The sequence below is a fragment of the Saccopteryx leptura genome, chromosome 10 (genome assembly GCF_036850995.1).
Source record: "Saccopteryx leptura isolate mSacLep1 chromosome 10, mSacLep1_pri_phased_curated, whole genome shotgun sequence".
Lineage (NCBI taxonomy): Eukaryota > Metazoa > Chordata > Mammalia > Chiroptera > Emballonuridae > Saccopteryx > Saccopteryx leptura.
In genome coordinates this window covers 25945518-25971891 of record NC_089512.1, presented here as the reverse complement: position 1 = coordinate 25971891, position 26374 = coordinate 25945518, and the positions used below count along the sequence as shown (strand labels likewise).

The 26374-nt window shown below is 39.8% G+C and overlaps 1 protein-coding gene across 11 annotated transcripts in view; it reads right to left on the bottom strand.

Moving 5' to 3' along the window:
* Nucleotides 1-26374, bottom strand: part of THRB (thyroid hormone receptor beta) — a 396484-nt gene that overhangs the window by 326063 nt on the left and 44047 nt on the right. Inside the window, exon 1 of one of the 11 annotated variants that reach the window (XM_066351974.1) lies at nucleotides 3518-3600. The exons of the other annotated variants lie outside the window; for them this stretch is intronic. The gene's annotated coding sequence lies outside the window, so the exon portion shown is untranslated. Of the gene's footprint in view, nucleotides 1-3517; nucleotides 3601-26374 lie in introns of those variants that run through there. 11 annotated transcript variants of the gene reach the window in all.

Below are 26374 nucleotides of genomic sequence, written 5' to 3'. Positions count from 1 at the left end.
ACAAGGAGGTCCTAACAACCACTGTTTCCCCAGGCAAGTGACTTCTATGTTCCCAGCTATTAACCTACAGTGTCCATTTGGAACACAACTTGTTTAGAGGCTGACAGCTTATTCAATGAACTTCAGCACTCACCCCTGACCTTCATGTGACATAAGTGCCAATGTTCATTTACGTGTCAGACTATTGCTTTGTAGGTAAAACAAACATAACACCAGGTTAATCCATGTAGCTCTAAAGAGGTGAGTCATAGTGAGTGCTTTATAATTGTCGACGACTATATATAACATAGTATATCAAGTAGGATTATGAGTACTTCTGTAATAATCAATGCTTTTTTATGGCAATCTGTTTACTAAAATGAATACCCAGGTATATGATGTACTAAAAGGAAACCTTTACTTTTTCTTTAAAACAAAAGGTTTTCAAAAGAAAATTCTTCGTGCCTTAGTTTCCTATCCAGAAAGCAGAAGTAACAAAAATGACTGCTCTCTCATAGGGTCACTATGAGAAACGGCGTGCGTAGTGGGTAAGTACACACATTTCTGTATGGATCTGAAGGCCCACCTTGCTGTTTCATAGCTATGGGGCCTGGTCAGGTTCTTAATCCCCCTGGGCTTCAGTTTCCCTATCTTTAAAAATGAGGATAATATTAGAATTTGGCTGTTAGTTCGGGGTAAGGATGAAGTGAGTGAAGATATATATAGCATTTAGAACAGTGCTTGGCAGGGAATAAACGCTATGTATTAACACAATAAACGTTATAATTAAATAAAGGAACTTGCACACTGTGTCCTCTCTAAACCAGAGCCCCCACGAGTGTCAGCGGTGGGGCCTGTGACTGCCACAGAACCTACCACAGTCTGGTAGGTGGACAGAGTTGGGCTGAATTTCTACCAACCCAGGAAGCACTCTGGAAATTAGTTTCTACGTAAGGCTCTGGCATCAATTTACTTTTTGGTGATTCATCTTTTTTCTACTAAATGTGGAGTGCAGGAAAACCGATCTTTTTTTTTTTTTCTTTTTTTTTTTTTTTTTTTGTTAGCAGCATTATCACTGTCAAAGCCAACCACGTGAGTCGGTCCCTTTGCTCCCACGAGGAACTCACTGTCCAGCAGACAAACCATAAAGGTCTTGGACCTGAGATGGCGCTAAGGCAGGTCTGCACCTAGTTCCCTCGTACAAAGCAGAGAACTGCAATGATTTTTACGTTCTCTGTCTATACTCGGGTTAACTCAATGCTGCGTCCTCTGATTTAAGCATTGCACCAGCAAGCTAACCAGAAAAAAATTTGATCTGAACTCTGAATTTGAATCATAATTAATACAGAAGATGATTAAAAGAAACTCAGCGGTTTGGTCACTTCATCAGCTAAAACTGCCCATTTTGTCCCCGTTGATGTACACGGCGTAAAATAAAGCACCGCCCACAAGGAATAGGCTTGCGAATAAAAGACAAAGCCGATGCCCAAAATACAAATCAAAAACCCTGCCTAGAACAACAGGCCTCAACTAATGAATTAAAATGATTGCTGGTTTCTTTAAAATATTAAGCCCATCGCCGCTTGCCAAAAACCCGTTGGCTAGCTGAGGGATTCAAACGGCATTGTTCAGCTAGATATTGAAATCTTTCCATTCATCATTGACATGTAAGAGACAAGACAAAGTTTTTGACAAAAAGGAGACGAGGCGCCAGATGGTTTCCATCTGTATCTCATTGACTCAACAATGAAGGCCCACCTTCCCTCATCAGAAGGCTACGCGGAACACGGGCGATGAATACTCAGTGTTTTTAAAGAAGCATCATCGCCCCCTTCCCAACCATCGATGTATAAATATTAATGAACGCAATCTGGTTCTAAGCAAATTTAGCATGAACTTTTAGCAACCCTCCGTTGACAACTTCCTCCCTTTTTAACGGAATTAAGTTTCTAAATTCGGGGAGGAAAGATAGCAAATCCTGCGCCGAGTTTGGATCTGTGACTGAGGAAAACCCCTCCCCCCTTCCAGCCAGGAACCAGTTAACACAGCTCACAACGTGGCGTACTTTTTATAACCGCAAAAGAGGGTCTCAATTTGAATGAATGTTTAGCAAGTAAACAGTGACACATAGAATCAACACGAATAAGTAGGGAATGGATTATTAGTCTGTCATTTATGCCATGTCTGTTTCTAAAAGGACTTGAGCAAATTTAGAAATTATTACCCATAATACCAGGCGTTATGAAACAACTTAATTTCTGCAAAGCCCTTTACTATATCATATACTGAACACTGAACCCTAGGGACAGAAAAGGTACTCTCCAACTCTCTTTCTCTCTCCACATTCCCCACCCCCCAACCCCAATCACACACATAATTTTAACTTTTCTGCCAATTTGGAGAGTGTTAGTTGAGAATATTAAAAACAGTTTTAATTATTAATATTGAAAAGAAAATATTAAATGACTTTCTGGGATGTTTGAACTTGTATCATTAATATTACAATATCTCTAACCTAGAAGACTTGGTTCGTCTTCTTCCTTCTTGACTCACTCCTAGAGGCTTTTATCAAAAAACCTCAGAAAGAGACTAAGGTTTGAAAATTTCCATTAGTTTCTTCCTTTGCTTCCTTCCCCGTTCGGTTCAAACAAGGAAGATGTGTGTATTTGCTCTGGCTTGTGTCTTTAAATCTGTTGAGGCAACGCATTTTCCAAGAAGCCTATTTCCTATTTCACCACTAATGTTTCCCTGTGAACCGAGTGGACAGAATCTTAAAATGAAAATGTCAAATCAGTTTAAAGATCCCATGAAAAATTAAATCCATATTCTCAACTTTAGTCTTTCATGTGACTGGAAGAAAATATTTTTTCCTCTTTCCCAATATTTATTGTTTTTATTCTTAACAAATGTTTTCTTGTTGAGTACCTACTATGTGCCTATTACTGGGTTAGTTACTGAAGATACTGCTATTCCTTTTTTTTTTTAATTAAGTGAGAAGTGGGGAGGCAGAGAGACAGATTCCCACATGTGCCCCTAACTGGGATCCACCTGGCAAGCCCCCAATGGGGCCATGTTCTGCTCATCTAAGGCTGTTGCTTGGCAACCAAGGTACTTGAGCACTTGAGGCGAGGCCATGGAGCCATCCTTAGTGCCCGAGGCCAACTTGATCTAACTGAGCCATGGCTGTGGGAGAGGAAGAGAGAGAGAGAGAGAGAGAGAGAGAGAAGGGAGAGGAGGAGGGGTGGAGAAGCAGATGGGCACTTCCCCTGTGTGCCCTGACCAGGAATCCAACCCAGGATATCCACACACTGGGCTGAGATACTATACCACTGAGCCAACTGGCCAGGGCAGATACTGCTATTCTTAAGAGAAACAGATGTTATTTCAGAACCATCCTTCAGATATCATAAAAAATGTACTTTGTTATATGGCAGCAGCTTCACATACAGAGTTCAAGGGTGCCTCCATCTCAAGTAATCAAATCTGTCTCTTGGCCCCCGATTCTCTCTCAGGAATAAGCTCTCAGCAGATTACTCACCACTGTCACCTGCAATACTGGTATTTGTTTAAGGTTCAGCTTCCCAAGGTCTTGACAAGCTTTCTTTTATGTTTCCTAGCCCAATTTGGTTGTCAGCAGCATGATCAGACATCAGAATAACATCAATAAAGCTGGAGTCAAGGATGAGCTGAAGTTTGCAAAGAAAACGTGGAGTATGTCAAAATGCAGTTTGGGTATATTCAGGGCAAGAAGAACAGGAAGGACTAGACCTGCGGCTCACGCCCGATGGGGCAATGCTAACTAACATAAGGCAGTTAGTGTACAACAAACAGAAGGAAACAATCCTTCTCCCTGTTGCTTTTGTACATTCCATCAAGAAGAATGATCTTCAAATTGTAAAAAAGAAACCTTAAATGGTTAACTTTAGTAGTAAACTGAAACAGTGAGGTTGAAAGTGAGCAACTAATTCTGTGTAAGTCTCTAGTATCAGGGGAATTAGACCTTCAGATGTAATGGAGAGAAATGAACAAATAAGCAATAAATCAGTCATATATATATATATATATATATATATATATATGAAAAATGTCCTTAAAATCAGAAAAGGGAGCTGAGAACAATGGGGGAGAAAAGTGGACATGGGAGACAATATCATACCCATAAAAACCACAATTCTAGAAGTTATATTTAAATAAATGGTCTATGAATACTATTGAAAGAAAGTGATAAACTAATTAATCATGAGTAGCATGAGGTTGGAGAGGAGACATAAACAAATATATGTGATATGTAACATATGGTATAATATATATGTTAAATTATATTGTATATACATACATATAGATACCCTGGAGTAATATGGTAGAATACAACCTGAATGACAAAGACCAAACAATTAAAGTGAACAATTGTTAATCAATTTATCATTATCCATTGAGAAGATGGTATGTAAGAATATTGAGCCCTGTACTGTCAAAATCTTTACTGGTTTGGATGAAGACAGAGAGGGTTATCATCATAATTGGATGGTTGTGGATAGTTGAGATAATGTAATCACATTTCAAGACTAATATGAACAATGGGCCAAAATGAATCAGATAACATTTAGAGAGCAGAATGTAAAATCTTGCATTTAATGTAAAAATGAATTAGGAAGTGCAGGGTGCAGGGTTGGGGTAGACCTGAATGATAGCAGTTTAGAAGGAAAAAAAGGTTGAGTCAGTGGAGTGATATGGTGGCAAATAAGAAAAAAAAATTTAGTGAGAACTTAGAGAAAGAGTGACAGAACATATTCTTTGTCCCCTTCACTCTCATCATCGACGGCGATCCTGGTGGTGATGGGGATTTTATAACATACTGGCATGCGCTTTGAGAGGAAATCACCATGATCACGATATAGCTCTGTTTGTTGTTATTGACCATGGAGTCTAACAAGGGTGTTCCTAAAACACTAGCTGACTTTGGATATAAGGCAAGTTATGGAATGAAAGATCCAGAAACCTTAAAGGAAGGCAGAAGAATGGAAAATGAAAGAGGAAAGGGAAAACAAACACTAGGTATTGACAAAGAGACAAACTGTCCAATGAAATATGATAGAATAGAAAGACCAAACACAGTCTCACCTCAATGAAAATTCACTTGAGGAAAGCCTTGGCATTGACAGACAAAGGGGAAATGATGGAGTACTCAAGAAGTTATGCTAGTGCACAATAATGCTAGGGAGAAACGGGGGAAAATATGAGCAGCATTTCACAAAAAGAGAAAGTATCAATGGTAACTAAAGATATGAAAAGATAGCTAACCTCATTAGAAATCAAGGCAATGCTTTTTCAGACCACAATTAGACCCATTTTGAGATGGTGAAATTTAAGAGCCTGACTTTTTATCAAATGCCAAGGATGTGAAGCAACAAGCACTCTAATACAACGCTGAAGCAATGCCGATTGGTTCAATCACTTTGAATTATCTAATAAAGAATGCATTTACCTTCCGACCCAGAAGTTCCACTCCTAGAGAACTCTTATTCACATGCACAAAGAGACATGTGCAAGAAAATTCATAGCAGCATTGTTTAGAACAGCAAATCACTGGAAATAAACTCCCTAATCAGGAAATAGCCCAAAAGCCCATCCATAAAAAAAGCAAGCAAATAAAGTGATATGTTCAGACAATAAAATACTATATAGCTGCAGCAAATGAACAAATTCTAGCTTGATATACTGGATTGATAAACCTTAAAAATAGAACTGTGAATAAAAAAATAAGTTACAGGAAAGTTATACATGGCATGCTACTATTTTTATAAAGCCCACAGACAAGCAAAAATTAAAAAAAAAAGACTTTATATTATTTAGGGAGATACATACACACACAATAAAACTTGAAAAAATTGGAATAATAAGTGTAAAATTCATAGCAGTGTATCACAGTGGAAGAACGCAGGAGACAGGTTCAGCAAGGAACACCGTATGCTCAATATCATCACCAACTGTAATGTCCTACTTGCTAAATTGGGCATTGGCTTACTAAAAGATTTAATTCATTATTAAGTTTCATAGCCCACATATATGGCACAACATGTAAATTTATTTATAAATAAAATTAAGGAATAGAATGTGGGAGGCAGAGAGAGAAAGAGACCAAGCAAGGCAGGATTTCTTAACCCCATCTAGTTGCTTATGTAGCACTGACATGTGACCAATGTAGAAAAGAACATTTGGCTTCTTTCTCTGAAGCCTCCAGTGGGTTATTAGTCAAGATACACGTTAAAAAATTTATTTTTTTTCTGGAAATGGGCTGGTCTTTCCAACTTTCCATTAATTCCATGTCAGTGGGGCAAGATTATAGAGGTTTATTTTCCCATTAAGGGAGGGAAACATCTCAACCATATTCAGTATTATTAAACTATAGTGTAACATCAAGTTCAATCCTTAAAATCATATTTTACAGGACGTATTTGACAAACTAGACTGTTTCTAGGGGAAGTTAATCTAGAAACTAAGATGTCAAAAATCCATTTCATTTAAATGGTTAACTGAATTTGAACTTGAGATATTCAACTGAGAGAAGAGAGAAGTTAGGAGAAATGTGATAGCCGATTTCAAAAATTAAAAAGAAATTCTGCCAAATTCAAAATATCTTAGCTTTATTCTGCATAGAGAGCGGCCACCCACTACCAAAGGACAGAAATGTACTAAAGCTGATTTAAGCTTTGAAAATTAAAATATCAGCTCACAGCAGCCAACAGGATGAGTAACTCTGAGTGGTGGCCTATTATAGTCCAAGGATGACCTTTTTTAATTCTTTCAATTATGTTGAAAAAAGTTATAGTTTAAAGAAACCTTTTTCCTCATGATGGATTATATTTTATAATTAAGACCACAGGCTTAGTATATTTTTGGTCTAAAAATCTAATAATACTATAGCATAATTACCTTGAGATCACATGTCATTTACTTTTTATTCCTTCTAACTAAGTTTCAGGGATAGTGGTAAAGAATGAATAACTTGGCTCTTCGGTAACGACCTAACTGTACGGAAGTTAGTTAATTTCTTTGAGGCTGAGTTTTCTCAGCTGTAGAATAGTAGCTCTCTGTGTTAGGCTGAATAACCCCATCCCCCCCACACACACCTCAATATGTCCCTGTCCTAGTCCCTGGAACAGGTGAATATATTACCTTTTTGATAAAAGGGACTTGGCAAATGTGATTATGTTAAGAATTTCATGATGAGAGGTTATCCTGGATTATTTGGTGGGGCCAGCATAATCACAAAGGTCCCTAGAACAGGGATGTGGGAGGAATCAGGCAGAGAGGTTTGGGTGATGATGGAAAAAGTTTGGAGTCGTGAGCTTAGAAGATAGAGTCATAAGCCAAGGAAGCAGGCGGCCACTAGAAGCTGAGTGAGGTAAGAAAATGGAGTCTCCATTTAAAGGCTCTAGAAGGAACCAGGCAGCCAGACCCCATGGACTTTAGACCTGTGGAACTCATTTCTGAGTTCCGACCTCCAGAACAGTTAGATCATATATTTGTGTGTTTTAAGCCAGTAAGTTTGGGGTAATCGTTATAGCAGCAATAGAAAATGATTACAGCGTACAGCATCTCATAGGGTTTTTGTGGATATCAAACGAGACAGCAGTAAAAAGTTCTTGGCTTCTATTACTGTTATCATCTACCTAATTTAACCAGCAAGAAGGCTCAAACTCCCAATCAACTGTCTTAGTGTGCCCTTGCTTACCCCCCCCCCCCAAGCCACTTTTAATACCTTCATGTATATTAATGAGCCTGAGAAAGGATTCTGGGTAAGAGGTATGAGTTCATGGCCGTTAATGGTGAGGATCCTGAAGGTGCTTCAGTTTTCTAAACGTTATACTTCAGCTATAATTAGAGGCTAACTCCTTTCAAGCTCTAAAATTCAATGACTATAATGGCTCGCGAGCCAGATGTGGCTCTTTTGATGGCTGCATCTGGCTCGTAGACAAATCTTTAATAAAAAAAATAATAACGTTAAAAATATAAATCATTCTCATGGATTACAATCCATTCATTTCCTACCGCTCATGTTCATGGTTGCGGGTGGCTGAAGCCAATCACAGCTGTCCTCTGGGACAACACCAAATTTTTATTGGATAATGCTTAACGTACATGGGTCATTGTATGGCTCTCAGGGAAATACATTTTAAAATATGTGGTGTTCATGGCTCTCTCAGACAAAAAGCTTCCCAACCCTGGGACTATGCTTACTTGAGTAATCCATTAAATGCTTTCTGAGTCTACCCTCTCTCTCTCTCTCTGGTTTAACCTGTAGGTAGTGGCTAAATGACCTGGTACCAGCTGCCCCTAGGTTATCTTTTCTTTAAGCACTGATTAACAAGGCAGGCTTAATTTTATGATTAAAATAAAAAAGGAAGATGAAAAGAGGTCAAGCACTTCTTAGCTTAACTTTATGTTTTAAAAAAGGGATTCAATGTTTTACAGAGAATGTCTTTAGAAAAAAGAGAAAATCCGAGCTTGAAGAGTTCATATAGATTTGCTCAGGGTCCTTCTGTCTTTAATTCAAGGCTATCGCTTTCAAGAACAGGGCTGGCTGGCCATCCTCACCAAGTGTCCTGCCCAAGCTCTTATCCTCCTAAGTGGCAGGACATTTGACACACTTTCCTTGTTACTAAAGGTGTAGATAACAGTACACGGGGATCAAAAATGACCAAAATAGAACGAAACCAAAGTGCTCTTGAACACAGCCTCCCTTTCATATCTCTGCTTTTCCAATTCACCATGGAGAGAAAGTCTGTGAAAAAGCTTTGCCATCTATACATTATTCTGCAAATGCAAAGCATTCTTTTCTTTTCTTTTTTTGTAAACTCGATGTGGGGTCAGATGTCATGATAGAGGCTCAGACAACACTCCGCTGACACACAGAAAAAACAGTTTCTTCAACGTGAAAAAAAAAATCCAGAAAACTTTACAAGATAGCTTCAAAAAGAAAGCATAGGTTCTTTGCCAGCTAGAGAAAATAAAAACAAAATTTGGGGGAAGAAAAAATATGCGCAGAGAGAAAAGCACCCTCAACAAATACTAAGATGTTAGTGTGTCTTAGTTGTGGTTGTAGGAACAGACGACTGCAGGAGAGAAGGCCAAGGTCAGAAGCTACAGGGACGTGTATGCCACGCTGGGCTGCTGAATCTTATTGTGTAGCATTTGGCAATCAAAGAGACACCTGTTATCAGGGATGTGACATATTAAATTATTTTGTTTTTAAAAATAAAACACTGGTGGAGGCAGCCAGGATCTCGTCAGAGTCTAGGCCTGGGGTAGGAACTATGGAAGGCACGGAGTTAAGGTGCTGGATAAGGAGCCACCTTTCATTGAAAACGAACTGGATGTTGGGGAGAAGAGATCTGTAGCGACCTGGTGGTTCCTAGCTTAGCTGATTAGGAACATGGTGATATCACTGGCCAAGCCATTGAAAACAATAAAGCAGGGCGAGACAACGAGAAAACTAAACTTAGAGCACAGGGTAAATGGAAGGAGAAGAAAAAAAAAAATCGGATCACTGGAGAACAGAGCCACTTCAGGAAAGCGAGACAAAGGAGACCCGCAGTGTGTGGGCAGAGGGACAGAGAAGAAGATAAAATGAATGGTCAAGAAAAGCAAATGCAGAGAGATGAGCAGGGAAGGGGTTCTGGTTAGCTGTGCCAAGTGCTGCAGTGGGTCCAGCAGATCCAGGACAGAAATGGGTAGCACCTCACCACACCTAAACCCCTAGGCCTAGAGCATGCCTCTGTGAAGATGGATATTTCTTCTCTCCCTAACCTGACAGCTCTTATGACACTTAGCATACATCATGGTTTTGCACAGAACATGAGTCTGGGGTGTTTGCTACAGGGAGTCAAGGGGAACGAGGCTTTCCTATATTCTCAGGATACCAGAACGCAGAGAGCGCTCTGTTCTAACCACAGACACTCAAAAACTGAAAATGGAATAACTTCCCAGAGTACTGAAAAAGCTAGATCTGAAACAATAAGTAACATGCTTTTACCCAGGGGTAAAAGCACAGCACACAACAATGTGCTCGCACGCACGCACACGCTCCACTGGCCTCCTCCTCCTCGGCCCCTCCGAACTCTTTAGGAAGAATAGATGATTAGGCCTCAGTATAATTAATTCTCTTTTATAGAAGTAGAAATTAATTGCAGCTTAAGAGACTAGAGAAATCAAAGAACTCCATAAATGCATATACACACAATAATCATTAAATATGCCCTTAAGAGCAGTGGTGGGAGAAAGCAAGGACTGGAAGAGAATTAAAAGTGACACTTATGTACTGAGAAGGGGATTAGATAGACTCCGGGGTGAGTCAAAAAACAATAGAATCCCTGTATGAGGGAAAAGAAAAGAAAGAAAGAATATTGGAATAACATGGTAGCACATATATCTGGAAGTGAGTACAGGGGGCTGTGCATAATAAGGAATATGCAAAGGAGATCAAAAGAGCCAAGAAATAAAAAAACAAAAGAAGGAATAGAGAGGAAAGCCCAGAACTGGGAGGGAATGTAAGAACTGCGGGCACCATTCTGGGTTCTTTGTCTGAGGCATTAGGACAGGATAGCATTGTTTATAAACACACAGCAGTCCATGACACAAGCTTGGATCCATAATTCAACTATGAAAGACAAAGTCAGAACTTGAAAGTCAGTTTTCTTAAAAAAAAGATGTGCGTGTGTGTGTGTGTGTGTGTGCGTGCGTGCGTGCGTGCGTGCGTGTGTGTGTGTGTGTGTGTGTGTGTATAACACATGGCTTAGTGGTAGAGCGTTGGCCTGGTGTGCGGGAGTCCCGGGTTCGATTCCCGGCCAGGGCACACAGGAGAAGCGCCCATCTGCTTCTCCACCCCTCCCCCTCTCCTTCCTCTCTGTCTCTCTCTTCCCCTCCCGCAGCCGAGGCTCCATTGGAGCAAAGTTTGCCCGGGCGCTGAGGATGGCTCCACGGCCTCTGCCTCAGGTGCTAGAATGGCTCTGATTGTGGCAGAGCGACGCCCCAAGATGGGCAGAGCATCCCCCCTGGTGGGCGTGCTGGGTGGATCCCGGTCGGGCGCATGCGGGAGTCTGTCTGACTGCCTCCCCGTTTCCAGCTTCGGAAAAATACAAAAAAACAAAACAAAACAAAAAAACAACAACAAAAATCTGTATAACATATATAAATACATATATATTCATATCTATTTTTGAGTTTTGAGAAGTGTATCTACTTGAGTAAATTAGAAGATGAATGTGAGTGGTTGGTGTTTTTTAGCTTCACTCTGATCCTCATTGTCAAAACCAATAACAATTCAAATTATCAAGAAAGCATTCCTCATCTCAGGCATTCTGGGATTGCCCTTGAATACTAATTCTGAGATTGCAGTTCTACGCTTAGAACATCCTTTATTCCTGGGTTGGGTGGCCCAGAAGGTCACATACATTTAGCTACCTCTGTCCAGCTTCTCTGAGCTGCTCTGAGCATTTTAATAATAATAATAATAGTAATAATAAAATAATAATGTAAACCTGCTCATGTTATGAGCAAATAATCAACTAATCAATGCTAAAAACAGATACACATAGAAATATTTCCAGTTCTCAGATCTGGTCTGTGTAGTTAAATGGACTGGAAATGGACAACCCTACCTCTCATAGCAAAGGGTTGATTCTAAAGACACTATTCAGACTTAAAAAAATAATAATAATAAAGACACTATTCAGTCTTTATATCAATAATACGTATATGGATTAGGTCCTTTTTTCTCCATTAAGCATAAGAGGGGTAACAGATCCTTGTTATTTCTCTGGATTTATACAAGGGCCCTACTGTCTACATGCCTCAAGTCAGAAAGGAAATACAGAGAAGATGAACATCCTTTCGTGCCCCCAAAACAAATGTCCCCAGCAGGAAATGGGTTTACCCTCCTCTGACCTCCCCCTTAAATAGTTTTCATTTGCGTTCATACCTCAGCGCTCCGACTGTTTTGCAAGCTCTTCAGAAGCAGGACTACATTTGACTACAGTATCTGAATACTATCTTATGTTTATCAAGGGCTTTAATACTTTCATGAGATGCCTTCAGATGCTCTATCTCTATGGTCTTCATGAGCCTGTCAGCACATTCTACTCGCTTCCTAGATGAGGAAACTGAAATTAAGAAAGGTTAAATGACTCGGAGGTCACATGGTTGTCCAGCTGACACCCTGGGTCAGGAATTAAGCACATCAATCTACTCCCAAGCCATGTTGTCTTTCTCCCCACACAGAGCTCTTCCTCCTCCTCCCCCACATGCCACCCTATACAGCTGGTGATCAGCCAACTGCCCATTATGAGAAGGATGTCTGGAGAGAAGAACAAAGGAGCAGAAACATAAGGCCATTAAAAAGAGAAAAGGAGACCGACGCCAACTGATCTTCATGTTTCTCTAATCTGACAAGCCCTGGAACACGGCTGGTAGATACACGAAGCCTCCGATCTTTTCATCACCATAGGAGAGTCAGGTAGCATGGCTGTTGTCGGGGAGGGAACGAAAAGAAGTGTGTGAGTGTGTGAGAGTGTGTGTGCATGCACGCGGTACACTTAGAAGGGATAAAGGGGCATTATGGGAACTATGGAATCATTGGGGTTAGAATGGGGAGAGCCGTGGGAGGGCACCCCTGCGGGTCCTGCGGGAGTGGTCCTCAGATGGGCAGAGAGACTGAGCCTGCTGGGTGTGCTTCTGGGAAAATGGGCTTCTCTTCACCCAGCCCCAGAATATAAACACGGAGGAGTGATATTTTGGCTCAGTTATTAGCACTAGGTATGAGGGGAGATAAAAAGGCAGAATCTCTTGTGTTCAGAGGGGTAGGAGGTTTAAATACCCCCAAAGACAGGCAAAGGTGGTGTCTTAGATAAGGATCCTCAGAGGCAAAGCCTAAGATGACAATTCCTGTGCAAGTCAGGGGTCTGAGGGGAAACGTACGGGGGACTGCAGGAAGCATGAGAGGGCAGGGGAAAGGCAACGAAACTGTGTGTTAGAAGTATTCCAGCCTGATTCCCCCAAGAACTCCGGAGTGTAAATGAGGCCTCAGAGGAAGTGCTGAAGCTCACTGAGCTGTTGAAGACTGAGCTGTCAGACCTCCGCATCAGCCAGTCATTAGCCACGGGCTTCCCCAAGGGATGGGGACTGTAGCCTCCCAGGCCTCTTTGGATGAGGCAGATGTCATCAGTCAAGTGCAATTCTACCAGGGAGGGTGTAGATGTGAGAAGCTGGCAGCCAACACCCACAGCAGCAGGAGGCCAAGTGCACCTGCCCGGTGAAGGGGATGTGAGTGGGGTACGAACAGCACCTACTACAGGCAGCTGATCAAATCTAGAGGAGTCTGTGTTCCACAGAGGTGGCCTAATTTAAGGGTGGATGCCCCTTCTTGGGGAACTCTGGGCGACCTGGGGAGCCAACACACCTGCCCGATAGCGTGCTAGGTCATCTCCTACTTTATAAAACGATATACGTGCATTTCTGTAGTCTTCACCTTTGATTAAACTTCTAGCCTCTAACTATGTGTGTTGGTGTCTTTTGGTCCTTCACTGTCTCATTGTGACAATGCATGCAAAGGACTTCTTCACAAATCTGTTTTCCTCAAACCTTTATTTGTACATCTCAGGGACAGTGGGCTCAATAACTCCCAAAAGGTGACCAAGTCTATTTTGTTATTAAGTACAAGTTAGTAATTACTTCTTTAATTAAGCAAAAATCTATTTCTCTGTAATTTCCATTCACCAAAAGTCATGGAAAGGAAGTCTAATCCTTAGATACCTTCTTTTCCATAGGCAAAATCCCCACAATTCAGATTATTCCACAATATTGTGTGTGATCTCATATCTGCTCACCCATTTGGCCCCTGCCCAATGGAGAAATTCCAGTTTGTCTATGACTCTGTTAAAGGAGGTACCCAACCCTCCAGGAGTGGCATGACTCACATGGAGAAGGGTAGGACTATTCTTCTTGTTCAAGACAATGAACAGAACCTAAAATTAACTTCATGATTCAAATAGACTCTACTACAAGCCTCAACATTACCAGTGATTTATACTAACTTGTAAATAACAAACCTAAAAAATATTTTTTGCATATGCTGTCTGTCTTACCCAATCCTTAGTTTCTACATTGACTTTTCTTTTTTTACTTAACTATAGTTCTTTTACACCTATTCAATGATGGTTTATCTTGTTCAAGTTGGCCCATAAGTTCAACCTGAAATGGTCTCTTTGAATCCTAACTCCCCTTCTCCAAGTATATGCTATGCTTCCAAGATTCATGTCAACCACGACTTTGGTAAATATGCAATCTATATCCTTCTTAAAATTATTGATTAAAAAAAAATACAGTACCTTGCTAGGGCCAGGGGTGGGTCCTCATAGCCTACCATTAGAGACCACCCTCCCAGGAATCACTGTACTTCTCACATAGTTTAATTCATGGCTGTTCCGAGACCCAGTCTAACTTTGACAATGGATTCACTCTTTCAGGTATGTATGCCGATACACTGAGTTTTGAAGAATGCAAAATAATTAGTTTATAAAATATCTGCAGTTACATTTATTTAATGCAATCTGCAGCTGGGAATGATTTTATGGAAAAAAAATAATCTTCTGGAGAAAAGGCCAAATTTAGAGTATGCTTTAAGAATAGAAAATCATTTCCTTTCATGTAGAACAGGATGACAAGTCTGGGAACCTCAAAGGGATGATCACAACTGAGCCCTAGATGGGGACACCCAGAAATGGAACCGTACCAAGGGAACCAGGTTATCAGTGATAAGAGACTACAAGAAGACTAACTGAAGCATTTTTTCTTCTTCTATTGCTTCATAACTAACTCCCACAAACTTAGCAGCTGAAAACAACAACATTTATTATCTAACCGTTCCATGGGTCAGTCTCATCAGGTTAACTGAGTTTGGCTCTTGGCTCAAGAGGTCACCAGGCTAAAATCACGGTGTTGGCTGGGGCTGCCAACTCACCCAAGGCATGGGGTTCTTCCTCGGGCTCACTGGTTGTTGGTGGGATTCAGTTCTCTGCAGTGCAGCACAGAGGTCCAGATGCTCCTGCCGGCTGCCGGCTGGGAGCTGCATTAGCTTCTAAAGGCTCTCTTCCACCCCTGCGGTGGGGCACTTCCCAAAACATGGCAGTTTGCTTCTTTAAAAACAACAGGAGACCCGGGTTCGATTCCCGGCCAGGGCACACAAGAGAAGCGCCCATTTGCTTCTCCACCCCTCTGCCGCGCTTTCCTCTCTGTCTCTCTCTTCCCCTCCCGCAGCCAAGGCTCCACTGGAGCAAAGATGGCCCGGGCGCTGGGGATGGCTCTGTGGCCTCTGCCTCAGGCGCTAGAGTGGCTCTGGTCGCAACATGGCGACACCCAAGATGGGCAGAGCATCGCCGCCCCCTGGTGGGCAGAGCTTCGCCCCTGGTGGGCGTGCCGGGTGGATCCCGGTCAGGCGCATGCGGGAGTCTGTCTGTCTCTCCCTGTTTCCAGCTTCAGAAAAATGCAAAAAAAAAACAACCCAAAAAACAAACAGGAGAATCTCTCTTTCTTCATCTGCTCAGATGGAGTGTTAGATCCAGCAGCAAAGAGAGGGGATTATACAGGGGTGTGTGCACAGCAGGGGTGGGGATCTTGGGGCCATCACAGCCTTCCGCCTGCCACAAGGATTAACATGGCGAGGCACAGTGAGGACCGGAAGTAGGAGAGGGACCTGGGGAGGCCCTCTGTTGCACTGCTGAGGAGTTTGAGCTTTATCCTCAAAGCCATGGAGGCGCATTGATGAATACCTCTCCCTTTGGGGAGGTACAGGAAACTGTTGCAAGCGGCAAAGGTTAAGAAGGTATCTGAGGAAGCACAGCACCCCAAGAGATCATTGAATGAACTGAGGTAATTCATATAAAGCACAGTCTAAGCCACATCTACACTTGAATCACCTGTTTATAATTTATCACCTGCCTTGCCTACATGACAACTGTGAGAAAGCAAAACTGTACCTTGCCGGTTGCTTGTCACCATTAGGTGTGCCCTTCACATACCGGACAGAAATAAACAAAAATACTTTGAATAATTAGAGAACCCTCTCCAAACAGAAACATCCTATTTAACACGAATCCTCCAAATTAAAAAAATAAAAGTGTTGAGTCCCATTCCTGTAAGTTGCTAGCTCCCTCCAGAAAACACCTACGTCTCGACTTTTGGAACAGACACCTGCAGGGACGTGAGGACCCACACAGATGGGAAAACATATGAAGAAATGCTGTTTTTCCACCAATAGCAATGGTGAACAGATGAACTGTAACTTCATGGACCTTTCCCCCCTCCCTTTCAATATCTGCTGTATCTTCCATTTCAAAGGTTTGCTTTATCTAAGGCTGGATATCCTTCCAAACATTACACATGAAAATACTCTAATGTTTACTTTGTCTTTGAGTTTTCCATTCACAACTATGGCTATACACTGTAACCATGAGAACAACCATAATGTTTATTCTTAAACGTAATAATGACAATAGCTAAATTTGCTTTCTATAGGCCAGGTACTGGTCTCAGAGCTTTATAGTCTCACACTTAGATAAGGGAACTATGGCATAGAAAGCTGAAGTAACTTGTTGTAGATCACGCAGGTTGTCAGTGGTGGAGCTGGGATGTGAACCCAGGGAGAACAGTCTGCAATGTCACAGCCTCAGAATAAAAATCAACACCAACTAACTCTTTTTAGGGTGGCCTTTGAGGCACTCTATAAATGACCGCTGACCACCAATGATTACTTTTGAGGTGGCAGAGTCAAAAGTATTAAAAACTAAACACTAGGAGATTTTGTTATAGAAGTGAACACCACAAAAACAGTAGTATAAATAAACCTAAGAAGTAGTTCTTAAATATAAGTGAAATGAACCTCAGAATTACAGAATAAACCAGGAAAAAGAGAGAGACACAGATCTAAAAATCTTAGAAATTATGTAAAAGAATACTGTGTTCAACTCTATGTTCAGTATCTTAAAATATTAACAAAATGACAATTTTTGGATATATATGAATTACCAAAATTGATGCAAGCAGATATAGATACACTGAATAGACCAAGTGATAAAGAAAACAAACAAAATAGAGAAAAATCTTAAAAAGTTGTAAAAGCATTATTTGGTTCAGAAACATAATCGAAACATAGAAATTACACAGAAAACCTCATTGATATTCTCAAAGAAAATACATAATTCCCATAAGCCCAAAGCACAGAAAGATAAAAACTTCCCAATCATTATATGAAGTAAACATCATTTTGATGTCAAAACTAACAAGACAGCATAAAAAAGTCAACCAAAGGCCAAATCATTACGAAAATTGTTGCAGTAATCTGAAACAAATATTGAATACAGCAGTGAGTTAAGAAAACAGTTCATCATGACCAAGTAGGATATACTCCAAGAATAAAAATATGATTTAAATATTAGGAAACCTGTGATTATCGGACACCATTTTAATAGATCAAAGGCAAAAATTACACAATAATTAAAAAATATGATACTCCGTTTCAAGTTTGGTAAATTGTAAATGATTCTCATTGGATACTCAGAATATCCTTACAAAATATTTATATTATTATCCTCATATTACGGTGTAAGAAGTTGAAATTGGAAGACAGTCAATGGAGCCCTCCATGATACACAATTCTAAGAGGAAGAGGGGTAATTAGAGCCCAGGTCTGTCTGGCTATTAATCTTATCATCTAGCTTCCATATTATGTTCTCTTCATAAATAATAATTTATCAAAATAATCAAAAATCATTTTATAACATTTCAAAACCCTTCTCTGATTAAGAAAATACTCTTGCATACTAGGAACACAGTACAATTTCTTTAACACGGTTGACAATACCTGTCATAGCTACACTGCTCACAAAAATTAGGGGGTCAGGGAACGTGCAGATACTCCAGTACTTTCAGCCTTTTGCAAAGTGTGTTTTCACCAAGGAAATAAAAGTTGGTTTTGTATCTCATTTGCATAATTGAACAACTTTCTTTAACTTGTCGTTTGCTTTTCTGATATTCTTGTTTAATAAAAAAAAAGCAAATGCTTCTTTTTATTGCTTCATATTCATTTTGAAATATGCTCTAATTCTTGTGAGCAGTATATTAAAATCAGAAACAAGATAAAAAAGACTACCACTAAATAAGTATAACATTGCTATAGAAATTCTGCCTAATGCAATATGACATAATTCTGAAATAAGAGTAATGGATGAGTAATGGAACATTATTTGTTATAATATGATTTTTTACTATGAAAATTCAGGAGAACTAGGTGAAAAGAATTATCATTGGTAAGTACAATCAAGAACAAAATATAATCTGACCAGGCAGTGGCATAGTGGATAGAATATTGGACTGGGACACGGAAGACCCAGGTTTGAAATCTCGAGGTTGCTAGCTTGAGCATGGGCTCATCTGGTTTGAGCAAGGCTCAGCAGCTTGAGCCAAGGGTTGCTGGTTTGAGCAAGGGGTCACTCAGTCTGCTGTAGCCCCTGGGCCAAGGCACATACAAGAAAGCAATCAATGAACAACTATGGTGCTGCAACAAAGAATTGATGCTTCTCATCTCTCTCCCTTCCTGTCTGTCTGTCCCTATCTATCTCTCTGTCTCTGTCACACACACACACACACACACACACACACACACACAAAAGAAAGAAATATAATAATAGCTTTCATATAACAGCAACCACCAATTAGAAAACAATGGCAAAATATCAAATATAATCAAATAAAAAGTATATAATGTCTTAAAATATGCAGGACTTGTATGAAAAAATAATTTGTCTGTCACATTGAATATTACTTGAAAAAACAGGCATAGTATGAAATGATTAAAAATTGTAAAGATGCAAGCTCTTCCAAAATAATCCATAGTTTATACATAATTCCATGCAGAATACATCAGAATTTTTTAATTTAAGAATTAATTCCAAAATTCACCTTGGAGAATGCTTAGATGATAATTGCTAAAGTACATTTAAAATACAGATTACTGAAGGGTTTGCCATATCAGAAATGAAAATGTGCTACACAAAATATAATTTGGTTTCACTATAATAATCAATAGATGGTTAAATAAATGGAATAGAGAGCCCACATATAGAAAGGTATATACCAATATAATTAAAGATAGATTTAATCACAACTAAATTAAGAAAAAAAGAATTATTCAATAAGTGGTGTTGGAGTAACTATTTCAATAATTAAGAACTACATTTCACCCTCATACAAAATGTCAAACTAAATTACAGATGGTTAGATATTGAATTAAAAAATAAAATCATAAAAGATTATGAAAAATATAGGTGATTATATATTAGATATTGGGCCAAGCAAAGAATTTCCAAACACAGAAGTAGCGGAATACATCAGAATGTAATACCAGATTTGACTGCAGTAATAAACATGTAACAATTCATATGTCAGATAGCACAATACTCAAAATTCAAAGGCAAACACCCACCTAGGAAAAGAATTTCTACATCTATACCAGACAAAGAATCTTTAACAGTTCATAAGCAAAATATTAACATAAAGGATTAAACAGACAAAGAACATGGATCAACTAGTTACGAACAGATTGTTAGACATGTCTGCTAAGCATTCAGAAAAAGTTTTAAAGGATTAATACTTAATGTTGCCGAGTGTGAGAGAGACAGACACTCTCATACATGCTCAGTAGAAGCATAAATGAATACCTTTGGTCATGTCTAAGAAGAAGTATGAAAATGTTCATGCCCTCTGACTGTACCTGCTGCTAGAGAGAAGCAATTAAGAAGATGGCAGAAGAAGAAATGCAAGCTATTCAAGGCTGCATCATTCATTCCAGGAGGAAGCATGAGCATTCAACTATAATGGTACATCCCAAAGTGCAATATTAGACAGACATTAAAGAATTATATTTTGAAGAATAGTTAATGCTGTAAGAAAAATGCTCCCAGTCGAGTGAACATAAGTAAGACATAAAACTATATTTAGACTATGGTTCTGATTCTGTAATGTAACACTATGTACAGGGAAAATCATTGAAAGAAACTATATCAAAATGTTACAATCCCTAGCTCTGAGTATTCAACTAGGTAATTTTTATTTTTCATAATAAACATCAAAATAAAATTTATTTTATAAAGAATAAAAATAAAACAAAGATTGATAAGAAAAACAAGAAGCTGGACACATGGAACATGACCTTCCAAGAAGATGAGGACGTCTGCCATTAGTGTCCCTGTAATTTTATTGCACGATCTCAGGGTGTCTCATAAGCCACTTCAGCTTCTGAAAGGAGTCGTCTCAGAAGCCATCTCTTTATCAGATCGGGCTGATTCCTTCTCTGATCCTTCCACTCTGGCCTCTTCCTGCTCAGCGCAGCTCTGCCAACCTTCACTTTCCTCCCACTCAAAGTCTGGCCACAACAAGACAATCCCAACACAGGAAGCTGGTGTGGAGGGAGGTCAGCATGCTGAGTGATTACTGAGGGAATGATTTGTGTTTCGGCAGAAATGCCTTCTGCCTCTGCTAAATTATCACTTCATAATGCCATCCATATTGGAAAAACATTTCTCAAAAAACATATACTCTTGAAGATTCTTGCAAAGCCCCAGGGCAATGATGATATCAGCAGTCCATTTCTTCTTCACCAGGATAATTCAGGGAGCTGTACTAAAACCATTGCTTTAATCTCTCAATGACGTTCAGCTAATATATATTTACTGGGTGCCCTCTAGGGTTCTGAGAAATATGATGGGGGTATGGGAGGCTGCATAAAATGGTCCTCAGAGATGTCTACATCCTAATCTGGAGCCTGTGAATAGTATATGTAACATTACATGCAAAACAGACTTTCTACACAGATGGGGCTAAGGTAAGGATCTTGAGATGGAGCGCCTGTCCTGCATTATCTGGGTGGGTCCAGTATAATCACAGGGGTCTTTATAAGGGAAAGGAGAGTCAGGAGGAGAGGTGACAACAGAAGCAAAGAACAGAGTGATACAGGGCCACAAGCCAAGGAATCTGGGCAGCAGCCTCTAGGAGCTGGAAAAGGCAAGGTAGCAGATTCTCCCCTCGTCTCCAGAAGGAACAAAACCTGGCTGACCTATTTTGAACTTCTGATTTCCAGAACTGTAAGGAAATAAATTTGTGTTGCTTTAAGCTACAACACTGGTAATATGTTTCAGCAGCAATGGCAACTAAATACAGTATGATTTAATGATATCCAGAACCTCCTCACATGTAGCTTTATTAAACATTTGTCACAGTTAAAGCGTTGCTTATTTTTGCTAGAATTTCCCAAAGTGTGTTACAATGAATCCAAGTCCTATGAATTACTCCACAATTTTAAAGAGTTCACTCATTAAATACCTTGTATCACCTTCTTGGAAATTCACCATGTACTTTAACATTAAATATGGAGTATTCTCCTTTTTCACTTTGTTTAATTCAGAATTTTCCAAACTTATTTGTCCATAGACAGTTTCAAACATCTATTTACATAGACATCATTAATTGCAAGAAATAGTTATGCTTTGCACATCTGCTATGTGTCTGCTGGGCCCTGAAGATACAGGGATGAACCCATTCTTTTAAATTACTTTTTAACCAAATTTAAAGAAACTTGGATGAACTCTATCAATCCCCATGATGCCCAAAACATACTGTCTTTTTAGTTATCCTTATAAGTGGTTTTTAATTTTACCCAACAGCAAGTTGAGTTTTCAGAGAGCAGGCATATTTTTTCATAAGCCCATCTACTGAAGCATCTGTCCTTAGGGAGCTAATATTCTAGTTGATGGGACATGCATACAGTCATCAGAAAAATAAGATACTTCGGGGAGGAAGATGGAAGATTTTTGTTATCTAATTCGACAAATAGATAAACGTTGAGAGAATAAACTGATTGTCCCAGTCTATTTTAGTGAAGAGTCTCTTGATCACATCATTCAAAAGAGCTTCCTGAATAACGTGAACCTTTAAAGCATTGAAGAAACGGTCACACTTCAGGTAATGCAACGCACACAGTTCGAGTCTTCTTCATTACCACGCTCTCTCCCTCCTCTCCACCATTGTTCTTTCCTTCTGATCTTAATAAAAGTCTGAGGTCTTCATGGAGGTATTTTTCGACTTATAAAATAGTGTAGTGGTGCAGTTGGATCTTTTGGGTCATCATTGCATCAAGTAATAATATAATATAGTATTAATTACATCTTATTTTCCCAAGGGGAGTAAGTAACAGTTCAACATACACCACATTCTAGCCCAGCTGCAAATGGCTGATACTGTTCTTCTCCTTAAAAAGTATTTTTTGCGGCCCTGGCCGGTTGGCTCAGTGGTAGAGCGTCGGCCTGGCGTGCAGGGGTCCCGGGTTCGATTTCCGGCCAGGGCACACAGGCGAAGCGCCCATCTGCTTCTCCACCCCTCCCCCTCTCCTTCCTCTCTGTCTCTTTCTTCCCCCTCTCTCTTCCCCTCCCGCAGCCGAGGCTCCATTGGAGCAAAGATGGCCCGGGCACTGGGGATGGCTCCTTGGCCTCTGCCCCAGGCGCTAGAGTGGCTCTGGTCTCGACAGAGCGACACCCTGGAGGGGCAGAGCATTGCCCCCTGGTGGGCAGAGCGTCGCCCCCTGGTGGGCGTGCCGGGTGGATCCCGGTCGGGTGCATGCAGGAGTCTGTCTGTCTCTCCCCGTTTCCAGCTTCAGAAAAATACAAAAAAAAAAAAAAGTATTTTTTGCAACTTTCTGGTCTCCCATGATTACAGGGGACACAAATATGCACACATCACCTCTGTTTTTACAACAAATCAATTAATTTTTTAAAAAAGAAAAGGTAGGTGAAAACTTTTAGCAACATCTATTTTACTTTATGATTGACAAGCATAGCTTCCTCTTTCCAATAGCTTCTCAACTCAAATCAATGGAATTTCAAAACCTACATATCTACTTTTTAATTCAATTAGGAAAAATCTGAAGCATTTAATGAATGTTATAAATTATAATACATTACCACAAGAAAAACCCATCAGCTCATTTTAGGTGTTATTGAATATTCTGTACACTTCACCTTTCTGTAACAATTAACTAGGTCTAGCCATAAAAATTCAACTTCTGAACTTAAAACAATCTCAACAGCCCAGACAGGTCTAAGTGAACTTGTAGTAAATTTAGGAAGACCTGTCTCATGCCTCACCCTTCTCTGCAGTAAATGGGAGGGTTTGATCCCAGAGCTAATGTGTTTTGTTTTACCTTATCCTGTTAACATACTAAATCTAAGTTTAATGACAAAATGTCAGTTTTCAATTACATAACCATATGACACAGGGAAATCTTTACCCTTTCTACTTCTGCTTATGCTGTGTCTGATCAGTGATACTAGAATGCTCTTCTTTAGAATGAATGATGGTGGTCCTCCTTCATGGAAATTTACAGTACTATACACTCAAAAGGAGTCTAAGGAATGTGTCCCGGAGGGGAATGAATGGGTATGGATTGGATCATAAATTACCAATGAAAACTAAGAAAACTAGGCCCTGGCCGGTTGGCTCAGCGGTAGAGCGTCGGCCTGGTGTGCGGGGGGACCCAGGTTCAATTCCCGGCCAGGGCACATAGGAGAAGCGCCCATTTGCTTCTCCACCCCCCCCCCCGCCTCCTTCCTCTCTGTCTCTCTCTTCCCCTCCCGCAGCCAAGGCTCCATTGGAGCAAAGATGGCCCGGGCGCTGGGGATGGCCCCTTGGCCTCTGCCCCAGGAACTAGAGTAGCTCTGGTCGCAACAGAGCAACGCCCCGGAGGGGCAGAGCATCGTCCCCTGGTGGGCAGAGCGTTGCCCCTGGTGGGCGTGCCGGGTGGATCCCGGTCGGGCGCATGCGGGAGTCTGTCTGACTGTCTCTCCCCGTTTCTAGCTTCAGAAAAATACAAAAAAAAAAAAAAAAAAAAGAAAAAAGAAAACTCGAGAGTCTGATCATTCTGTGCTTACAATGTGTCAGTGATCAATGCTCTGCAAATGGGAGGGGATGTGGAAAGAAGGATTCGTATTTCGGTGGTCATCTAAATGGCATCCTAGGATTTTGAACTATAAAGAGACAGGTAGCTGCTTCTTGCTGCCCAGCAAGATTGCTACAGGTTTCAAGGAGAGAGTATTTGTCATCAACATTAATTCACTCAGTAAGCATTTATGAACTACCGACTAGATCCCAGTGACAGAGCCACAGGGGAAAACTACACCTGCCTGCTTGTTGGGTGAAGTTTCACCGATGAGTAGTAGTATCAGCTTGAAGAGTATCAAGCTAGTAAATCATTCAGACAACCCAAACAGGACAGAAGTAGGTCAAAGACAAGCTGTATTATCCAGGTAGCTTTCAGTGAAAATAAAACAAAAACAAACAAACAAAAAAACAACCAGAAACCAATTTTTAAAAGCTAATCAGAAAAGGAGTTTTAAGGGAAGGATACTGAGGCATCTTCAGACTCTGAGGAAGAGTTGTAAGAACCAGGGAGTTCAACTCTGCCAAGATGCCCATAGGGTCTCCATCTTCCACCTCTGCTTGTCCCTGTTTCTATCCTTTTTCCAGAGGCAGACCCATTTTCCATAAATATGGCCAATGACAGCCTGGCTCCTACCAGGTCCGGAGAATTCACTGTGGAATGCCTGCTGGCCGCCTAGGCACCCCTAATCAGATAGACGAGCAGGACCTTGATGTCAAAACACAGGTTAACTGTGCTTTTCTCAGAGTGCTTCCCAAGGTGCTTTGGAGTTCAATCAAATGGATGGTCATATTCTTTGTGAAGCTACCTTAACTTCTATTGGGCAGCTTTTCTGTTTTAGGGTATTGAAATCAGTTATAATACCATGATTAGAACCATGTAAAAAAAATATGTGGAAGCAAAAAGACTGGAGGAAAAGACACTAAAATCTTAAGTTATTATATTTAGGAAATGCAATTATAAATGATTTTTTTCTAAAGTGTCCATTCTCCAAATGTTTCATAATAAAATTATTTTAATACTGAAATATTTTAGTTACATATTTAAAAATTACATTTAATTTTTGTAAATGCCTCAAATGTGTGTAATTCTAAGGAATGACTAATGTAACTTGCATTTTGGTCATGAAAATAACAACTTTTTTTAAACAAAAAATAAACAAAAAATTTTCTTTCTTGGTAAAAGAAAATATAAAATATATCCATTTCCTATTAGAATAAAATATAAAATTTCTATTCATTTTGAATGTCTTAGGATCTTGAATATTTAAGAAAAATCAAGTAAATACTATCATAATCTAATTTCAGTGATTATCAACAAAAATAGGCGTTAACTTAATAACCAGAAAAAAAGACTTGCATATATGAAATAATCGATATAATCACATATAAACAGAAGTCAGGGGTGAAAATGCTGTTGCGAAATTCTTTAAAAATTGTGCATTATTGAATATTGATTCAGTTGAATATTAGTCAGCCATAAAAACAAAGGAAATTTTGATATGCAACAACATGGATGAACATTAAGAACATTATGCTAAATAAAATAAGCCAGAAACAATAAAAACCTAACAAATATTATATGATCCCACTTACATGAGGCTCTCGGAGTAATCAGATCATGGAGACAGAAAGAAGAAGCTGGTCTTTGAGGGTTTGCAGGAGGAGAAATGAGGAGTTATTGTTTAATGGGTACAGAGTTTCAGTTTTGCAAGAAGAGTTCTGGAGATGGATGGTGGTGACAGTTGCATAACAATGTGAATGCACTTAATGAAACTGAACCGTACACTTAAAAATGGTTAAGATAGCAAAATAGTCTTCATTAGAAAAACTGTTATAGCTTAGCTCCGAGGAAGGCAATATTGCTAAAAGGATTAAATAATGAAACTTAGAATGTTGATAATATTAATGCTCACCATAGGTAACTATATAAACAATGTTTCAGAGACAACTGTTGTCAACCTAGAAAACTGAAATACACACATCACCAAGCCTTTCCCTGGTTTGTTTCATCAGCTAGAGATGTAACCTTAGTAGGTGTTGATTTTAATTAAAATAGACTTATTTACCTCCCTTTCTGCCATGGCCATAATAACCTGGAAGTTCATTTTCTGAACTGAGACATACCCTATTAAGTACCCATCATGAGATTACAAACATACCGGTATATACAATAAAAATCTTAGTCTTCGAAAGTTTACCACAAATTCAAATTGCTTGACTAAATACGTATATATTAAAATTATCAAGAGTTGTTCTGAGTACAAAAATCTAGTATTTTCATATAGGGAGGTCCCTTTCAGAGAATAAAAGACCCGCAGCTGGTTTTGGAAGGGAAGGAGAATACGAGCTCGTGGAT